Source organism: Macaca fascicularis, chromosome 13, assembly GCF_037993035.2.
Source record: "Macaca fascicularis isolate 582-1 chromosome 13, T2T-MFA8v1.1".
In the NCBI taxonomy this organism is placed as follows: Eukaryota; Metazoa; Chordata; class Mammalia; order Primates; family Cercopithecidae; genus Macaca; species Macaca fascicularis.
The window spans coordinates 57611906-57621099 of record NC_088387.1 but is presented as its reverse complement, the minus strand read 5'-3'; the positions used below and the strand labels follow the sequence as shown (position 1 = coordinate 57621099).

Sequence of the window (9194 nt, the reverse complement as noted above, 5' to 3'; positions counted from 1 at the left end):
TACAATACACCAACAGTGTAGGATTCCCTTTTCTCCACATCGTCACCAGCCCTTGTTTTCTTTCATCTTTTTTATAATAGCCAAGCTAAGAGTTGTGAGGTGATATGTCATTGTGGTTTTAATTTGCATTTTTCTTGTGATTAAAAATGTTAAGCACTTTTTCGTTTTTTTTTTTTTTTTTTTTTGGTCATTGTATGTCTTCTTTTGAGAAATGTCTATTTAAGTCCTTTGCCCATTTAAAAAATGGGTTATTTATTTTCTTGTTATTGAGTAGTTTGAGTTCCTTGTGTATTCTGGATGTTAGCCCCTTGTCCAATGTATGATTTGCAAATCTTTTCTCCAAATCTGTGGGTTGTATCTTTAGTCTCTTGTTTCCTTCACTGTGCAGAGCTTTTTAGTTTGATGGAATCCCACTTGTCTATTTTTGTTTTTGTTGCCTGTGCTTGTGGGGCCATATTCAAGACATCACTTCCCAGAGCAACATCATAGAACTTGAGAAAAATAATCATTAATTCTATGGAAAATAAAAAACTGCTATAGGAAAGGAAACATATTCTTAGTACACTACATGGCCCAGCAATCAAAGCTGCTTACTTAATCACAAATGACCTAATCAAATTAGGATATAACTATTTATATCCTAACAAGTTAGGATATAATCAAATTAGGATGGAGTATGAGGGAGGATGAATGGCTGTGATAGGGCATGAGAATGAAAAAGAAAATCTCTTGCTTTCATAATGGGATAGCAGCATGATGTCAACCACTAAAACAAACTATAAACAGACAAGAAACAATACAAATATGTCATTTAGAGACATAGCAATAAATCCCAAATAGTCAGCTAAAAAGAGCTGAAAGTTACTTCTGTGGGGAAGGGAACAAAAGATTGCCTTCTAGGACTTTTTGTCTCTTCTAATGATGAACATATATAACTATAAAATATCAAATATAAAACATATATAACTAAAAAATATAAAAATAAAAGTGACTGACTAGTAATAACAAAAAGCAAAGAGAAAGCCTATAAAAAGCCATTGGAGTGAAAAGCTCAAGAGATGGATTAAAATAAGAATAGACATAAGTCTCTATGGAGTTTTTTGGTTCAATAAGTAAAGTAGGGAAAATTAGAATGAGATCATGTGGAGCAAGGACCTTGACCAGGAAACCGAGGCCTGCTGTGCAGAGTAGGGAAATTTCTAAACCAGTTACCACTGTCCAGCCCCCTTCTACAGTCTGGCTAAAGTAGCAAGAGGGAGGGAGGAAGGGAGGAACCGAGGGCAGCCAGTAGTGCCACCTTCTCTCCACCTTTGGAGAGGGACTTGATTTCCAGCACCACCTCCCTGCCCTGCCCACACCAACAATAACCATTAATGTTCCAAGCATTTTACATGTATTAATGTATTAGCATTTCATCCTCACAATCATAGTATAAGGTAAGTATTATTACTCTCTATAATTAAAACTAAGGTCCACAGAATTAAGAAAGAAATTTGGGTTAGTTCTCTTTCCCATCTTGCAAGATGGCAGGCGAAAAAGTTGAGAAGCCAGACACTAAAGAGAAGAAACCCGAAGCCAAGAAGGCTGATGCTGGTGGCAAGGTGAAAAAGGGTAACCTCAAGGCTAAGAAGCCCAAGAAGGGGAAGCCCCACTGCAGCCGCAACCCTGTCCTTGTCAGAGGAATTGGCAGGTATTCCCGATCTGCTATGTGTTCCAGAAAGGCCATGTACAACAGGAAGTACTCAGCCGCTAAATCCAAGGTTGAAAAGGAAAAGAAGGTTCTTGCAACTCTTACAAAACCAGTTGGTGGTGACAAGAACGGCAGTACCCGGGTGGTTAAACTTCGCAAAATGCCTAGATATTATCCTACTGAAGATGTGCCTTGAAAGCTGTTGAGCCACGGCAAAAAACCCTTCAATCAGCACGTGAGAAAACTGCGAGCCAGCATTACCCCCGGGACCATTCTGATCATCCTCGCTGAATGCCACAGGGGCAAGAGGGTGGTTTTCCTGAAGCAGCTGGGTAGTGGCTTGTTACCTGTGACTGGACCTCTGGTCCTCAATCGAGTTCCTCTACGAAGAACACACCAGAAATTTGTCATTGCCACCTCAACCAAAATCGATATCAGCAGTGTAAAAATCCCAAAACATCTTACTGATGCTTACTTCAAGAAGAAGCTGCAGAAGCCCAGACACCAGGAAGGTGAGATCTTCGACACAGAAAAAGAGAAATACGAGATTACAGAGCAGTGTGAGATTGATCAGAAAGCTATGGACTCACAAATTTTACCAAAAATCAAAGCTGTTCCTCAGCTCCAGGGCTACCTGCGATCTGTGTTTGCCCTGACGAATGGAATTTATCCTCACAAATTGGTGTTCTAAATGTCTTAAGAACCTCATTAAATAGCTAACTACAAAAAAAAAAAAAAAAAAAAAAAAGAAAAGAAAAGAAAGAAATTTGGTTAAGGGCACCAGGCTGGGAAGTGGAAGTTTTGGGATTTGAACCCATGTGGTCTGTCTTTGGAGTTCACATTCTCAACTATTGTGCTACAATGCATCTTGCTACACACACACACACACATCTGAAGTCTTTGGTAAAATAGCAAGGAGTTTATCTTTGAAAACAAGAATTCCTTCCATATCACAAATGAGAGTAAGCTGAAAGCAGAAGGAACTGAGGAATGCATAATTATCCATTCATTTCATTTATTCCCTGCCTCATTTTCAAAAAAGGTATGAATCAGCTTCCAAAAATATCGTATATAGTAAGTAAAAAAAAAAAAAATGAGGAAACATTTTAAAAATAGACTCAAAGAAAGTGGATAAATAAATGTGCCAACTGAAAAATTCAAGAAGGTTGCTGTATCTGAAAATAACACCTGTACATGAGCTTCCTGGCAGCCAAGATAAAGAAAGAAATGTAAGCAATTGCACAACTCTCATTATAAAATAGGAGATAGTTGTTGAACATTTATGTGATGTGCAAGTTAAGTACATGATAGAGGAGGAATAGCAGGCAGAATATCATGTAATTAGTTATATATTGAGTTGCTGTGATTTTGGAGAAAGTTACCACTTTTCTTTCAATAATTAGGAAAATAAATTTGGAAAGGCCTCACATGACCCTTATGCTTGCCTTGAAGATACGTGGACTGTTTTTAGGTTCACAACACTAAAATCACAACGCAGATTGCTGTCATGTCATTAGAGCCATCCTTATGATGAATCAAGCTAATGCCAGGTGAATACGGAAACCAACCAGCAGAGGTCTGCAGGGACATAAACCCAGACCTGGAAAAATGGAATGTAAATGTGTTTCCCATGCTCATGGGGCTTGTTGGCCAACTCCACTTCCTCTGATGTGCAGAGGAATTGATCGTGCAGATTTTATAAAGTGTGGTGTTCTTAAGTTGAACTGGGATGGAGTCCAGCGGTATACTGGCAGCCAAGCGTGCCAGATGTCTGAGTTGAGAATAGAGTCCTTAAGGTGCTCATGGGTTCTTGGGTACTCTGGGAAGACAGCAGCCACAGCCACAGTGATATTTAAGAGAATAGAAGATAGCCAAGCAATGAGCAACTGAAGTGTTTTTCCTCTCTCATCGACCTGATAGTCCAAGTCTCCCAGACCATCAAGACTTGGATATTAACAGGAATTCAAATAATCATTTGACATTACCAAGATGGTACCTGATGGGGCTGAGCCACTTTTAGCACAAATCATCACATTCTCCCCAGTGGCCCACCCGGTCTCTCTCTGCCTCAGCCAAACTTTGTGAAGGGGGTTGTTGACACTTAATGACCGTATTTCTTTATCTCTCATTTAATATTCCAGTGAAATTGCACTTGGCAGAGTAGCTAGTGACCTTCTTGTTGCCAAATGTGCACATCTCAGTTCTTGTCTTATTTGGTCTCTTTGCAGCAGAGGATTTACCTTTTCTTGGGAAACACTTGTTTCTCCCGGCTGCTACAACTCCAAACTTTCATCATTTTTCTTCTCAGGCTCTTTCCCTGGGGCCTTGGGTTTTCATTGCTCTCCTCCTGCATGGGAATCTGGTGCCTGTGAGCTCTCCAAGGGGAGTGCTGGTCTGTTTGCCCTCCAGAGTTTCTCCTAGTACCTAGCAAAATGCTGGACATGTAGGAGGTGATCAATAAACAATTTTGAAAGAATGAACAAATGTGAGTTTTATTCATATTTATTTTGGATTTATTATACATCCTGACAACTACAAAAAAAAAAAAAAAAACAGGATTGGAGGTGGTTTACAACATTAGAATATATCTAAAACCATAACAAAAGCTTTTTTTTTTTTTTTTTGAGACAGAGTCTTGCTCTGTCGCCAGGCTGGAGTGCAGTGGTGTGATCTCTGCTCACTGCAAACTCCGACCTCCTGAGTTCAAGCAATTCTTCTGCCTCAGTCTCCTAAGTAGCTGGGATTACAGATGCGCACCACCACACCCGGCTATTTTTTTTTTTTTTTTTGTATTTTTAATAGAGACGGAGTTTCACCATATTGGCCAGGCTGGTCTCCAACTCCTGATCTCATGACCCGCCCACCTCAGCCTCCCAAAGTGCTTGGATTACAGGCATGAGCCACTGCACCCGGCCAACAAAAGCTTTTAAAAAGAGAAAAATAACAGAAACTAAATAAAAGTGAAACGAGATAAACACACCAGATTGCTGGGATGAATTAGTTGCTGCAATTGAACACTAAATTTAGTGCTGAGCTTCCTGGTAGGAAAGCAAAATAAGAAATACATCAAGTTGTATAGTTCTCACTGGCAAATAAAAGGAAGCATAAATGTTTGCTTGTGGATAGAAATATTTTCTAGCACTAAACATCAGTAGTTGTTTTATCATATGTTTACATTTAACAGAAGGTAACTAATGATAGTCAAAGACACTGCTCAATATATTACTTTTTTTTTTTTTTTTGGAGACAGAGTCTCACTCTGTCACCCAGGCTGGAGTGCAGTGGCATGATCTTGTCTCACTGCAGCCTTCACCTCCTGGGTTCAAACAATTCTCCTGCCTCAGCCTCCTGAGTAGCTGGGACTACAGGCACACACCATCACACCCGGCTAATCTTTTTGTATTTTAGTAGAGATGGGATTTCACTGTGTTGCCCAGGCCGGTCTTGAACTCCTGAGCTCAGAAATCCACCCACCTCGGTCTCCCAAAGTGCTGGGATTACAGGTGTGAGCCACCCCGCCTGGCCTCTTTATATTACCTTTTATATAATAAGTAGTATATTACAGGTATTATATACAAGGTAATATACTGGGCAGTGTCTTAGATTATAATTTTCCAAAATATGTGAATGCTTCTTCAAACCGTTCCTTTAGACCCCTGGATGATACTAACAGAAGGGGTAAGTATTCCAAGATACATCATAGTTGTGTCATTAGGGAAACAGATTGGGATTGGGTGAAATAAACTTCTGGGTACCAAGCACCCAGAAGATACATTCATAAAACTATCCCAAACATCATGGCTCTCTTGCTCTTGCTAGAAAGCCTAAGTAAATTTTAGTGGAGGCTGAGGAAGACTACCTACACCTGTACTGATTTTCACAAGGACGCACACACAGACATCATCCTCCTATTTTCCTCCAGAGATTTAACACTATGGATTCATAAAAGCCCCAGCTTGGAAGTGGAGACAATCTGTATTCTAACAATCAGAGCCCCTGGGAACATGTGATGTTAAAGTCCCAAAGGGGTCGGACACAGTGCCTCACACCTATAATCCCAGCACTTTGGGAGGCTGAGGCAGGCGGATCACAAGGTCAACATGGTGAAACCCCGTCTCTACCAAAAATACAAAAATTAGCTGGGCGTGGTGGTGTGCACCTGTAGTCCCAGCTACTTGGGAGGCTGACGCAGGAGAGTCGCTTGAACCTGAGAGGCAGAGGTTGCAGTGAGCCGAGATCACACCACTACACGCCAGCCTGGCGACAGAGCGAGACTCTGTCTCAAAAAAAAAAGTCCCAAAGGGAGGCCAGGGAAGACTTCTGCTCATGCTTCCCTCTCCTACCGTGTTTGGGTTACATCTAAAGAACCAAGACAACAGAAACCATGTTCCAAAATGAGGCCCACAGAGTCAGGAAAAAAACAGATTATTCTTAACCCCCTCTACAAGATCCATATTAAAAATAGAGTTGAAAATGGAAGTGAAAGGACAAGGTTTCCAGGGAGGATTTTTGGAGAAAGCTCCAGTGCCTGTGCACACAGTGGGGATAAATGGAGGATGCAGCTCCTTCCTCTCACAATAGAGGGGCTTAAGGAGAACTTAATGTGTATCAGCTTCAGTCTGGGGAGCAGACTGGATTGGACCAGCCTTGAAAACCTGAAAGGTCTTCAGATGGAGGCGCACGGACAGAGTGCTTTACTGGGCTGGGGAAATGGGGAAAGGATGAAGGCAGGGACTTGGAAGCTGGCTCACTGAGTGCCCTGGGGGTAAAGGAACCTCAGCCAGGAGAATCAGAGATGTTGCTGGATTTCCAGTAACCAAGGAAGCACAGGCAGCTGCCGGGATTGCGATGCGTCGACCTTTCGCCTGTGACCCACAGGTGAGAGAACTCAGTGATGATGAGGGGGAGGGAGTTACTGAGGAAGATTGAACTTTAATACCAGTTAAGTCCTGAGAAGGCCCACCCTGGAACTTTCTTGCACTTTTCTCTAGATTTCCTTCCTCTTCCTCCAACCCTGGGGAACTATAGTCAGCAGCTGAAGGGAGGAGAGGGGAAGGAGAGTCAGTCACAACTGCCCCACCCAGTAGGCCTGAGCTGGGAGAAAGATGAGGACTCTAAATCTTTCTCAGTTTAGAGTTTTTGTTATTCCACAGGACTGGACATTTGATTTCTGAAATGAGATTACATTTCAGGGCTTCAGTGACTGTAGGACTCTTTTAGCTCAGAGGGACCAGAAAAGTCAGAGTCTGCTGGAGTTTCCTCCTGCAGCGCACATTCAAAGGGATCCTGGAAGACCACACAAAGCTTCTGTGTGATCCCAGCACGGGATAGCAGGACATGAGCAAGTCCAAGCCTGCCCCTGTCCTGGAGATGGGGCAATGAGGGCAGAGAGTCCACTGAGGGCAGGCTTGGGTGTGGAGCACCTTCAGAGAGGAGCCCTTCCCTGGAGACAGGGCAGGAAGCCAGGCTCACTCTCTGGCACCCAGGAGTCTAGGGAGTGAGGGTGACGACAGCAGAGAGGCTCCCAGCAGGATGGGGCCTGAGGAAGCCAGTGAATCTGCAAAGGCCTGCGGGTCAGGCCCAGCTCTCAGGTGCCCCGCCGAGGGGAACCTCCTCCAGCAGGTAACTTGAATGGAGGGCAGGCCAGACACCGAGGGAAGTTAGCCCAGTGAGGCGGCCCTTGTGCCTCAGGCTCAGGGAAGGAAGGTGAGTTCAGAATCAAAAGAAGGTGTAATTAGAAGCTGCAAGTAGATACACATGAGGGCGTAATACCTGCCATCACGCAGCTGAGAGCGCTCGGAGCACTCTGGAAGAAAGACAGCGCAAATTCAAAGTAATATTATCATCTTAATTATAATTAGAGCCTGCAAGTCGAGTCTTGAAAGGCATTTATAGCATATCCTTACTTGTTTCGGTCAGCTTCCCAGAAAGGGGAAAAAATAGACTTGGACTTTTTAAATTTAGGCAAGAAATAGATCGGCCCATGAGTCAGGGCTGCTGTCTAGAGCCCCCTATGTGAGGGACGTCCTTTGGGGCTCAGTTTATTAAAGTTCTGCCTAGAGCCTAAAAGCTCAATATGGCAGAAAATAGGCTTTTTTTTTTTTTTTTTTTTTTTAAACTTGAGAGGGCTGCAAGCCAGTTGGAAGCTTCCACCCACTGTGAAGCAGTGAGACTGGTAAATTAGCTAGTAAATTACCCCTGACTCAGGGCCCATTGAGTGATAGGTCTACAAAGCAGAGCACGAGGGGAGGACGGTCAGCGAATATCCGGGAGAACCCCAGTTGTTCCTGGTTATCCCCTGGGCTGAGGATAATTCAGACTTGCTAAGCTTTTTCCTCTCACTTTCTACCCCTCTTAGAGGACAGGAGGCATCAGACAGGGGCCCGAGGGAGAAATGCTCCCCTTATTTAGCTGTTGTGGGAAGCTCTGGTGAAAACCCCATGAAAGCAGGTTGGGCTGATGGTCACAATGAGGTCTCTGCTTCTATGGAATTCAGCCGCCCACGCTGCTCCCGTGCTCGGTCCCTGTGAACAATCCAGAAACAGCTGTGATTGGCAGAGCCACTAAAACCAGAGCTTTGTAGACGGGACAAAAACAGTCACACCACTGTGTGGTGCAACTGGGTTTGCAGGCTCCCTGACAGATGAAGACAAGTGTTGCATAACAGCTTATGAAAAATCGGCTTTAAAAAACTCTGTATACCTGGGTCATAGTCAATGAGAACTAATGTAGGAGCTTCTATCCCATCTCCTATTCCCAAAATTTAGGCACCCAATCTCCCTTGGTTTTCAAGGGCGCCTTTCATGCCCAGCTCTGCCCTGTCTCGTGCTCAAAACCCATTTCTTGATCTCCTTTCCCTTCTGCACTCAGTTTCTACGTTCCAAACTTACCCTTAGACCAATTCCTTAAGGACTCTGATAGTTTGACAATCAGCAGTTTGGGATTAACATATCCCCTCTTCCAGATAACATTGATCCTACCTGGATCTTCGCAGAGTTGTGCCCTCACCTAAAAGGAGGCTGTGGGGAATGTTTGAGGCGCCGCCTGGCCCGGGGGGAGACAGTTCAGTGTAGGGCATCTCTCGACAGTACCAGATGCATACAAGTCTGAAGTCTTGGAGCATCAGGACTTTTTTTTTTTCTTCTTCAATTTTGCTCTGAGCTTTTTGGCGACTATCCTTGCTCAGATAAGTTTTTCTCTAAGTTTCTAATTTCTAGGTTTGTCATGATTCACATTTAAAACAAACAAATTTTAATCATTCCCACCCCACCCTGCTAAGTGTTGTAGCAGCTTTTCGCTGGGTGGAAAGAAAGCTGGAGTCTGTTCCAAAAACTTTGGAAAAGGAAACCCTGATCTCTCCAGTGCTCACTATATACTTTCCATGTACAGGAGTGGTTTACTGCAGTAAAGAGCATTTTCTTACGCCTTCTGGGTAATTTTGTGCAAAAATTTACAATGTCAAGGGAACATGGTTATTAGGAGCAAACCGTACAACTCCTTATCT

The 9194-nt window shown here is 43.3% G+C and overlaps 1 pseudogene; it reads left to right on the top strand.

The window, feature by feature from the left end:
- Positions 1-1503: 1503 nt before the first annotated feature.
- On the top strand, positions 1504-2456 carry LOC102127140 (large ribosomal subunit protein eL6 pseudogene; annotated as a pseudogene).
- Positions 2457-9194: the final 6738 nt, after the last annotated feature.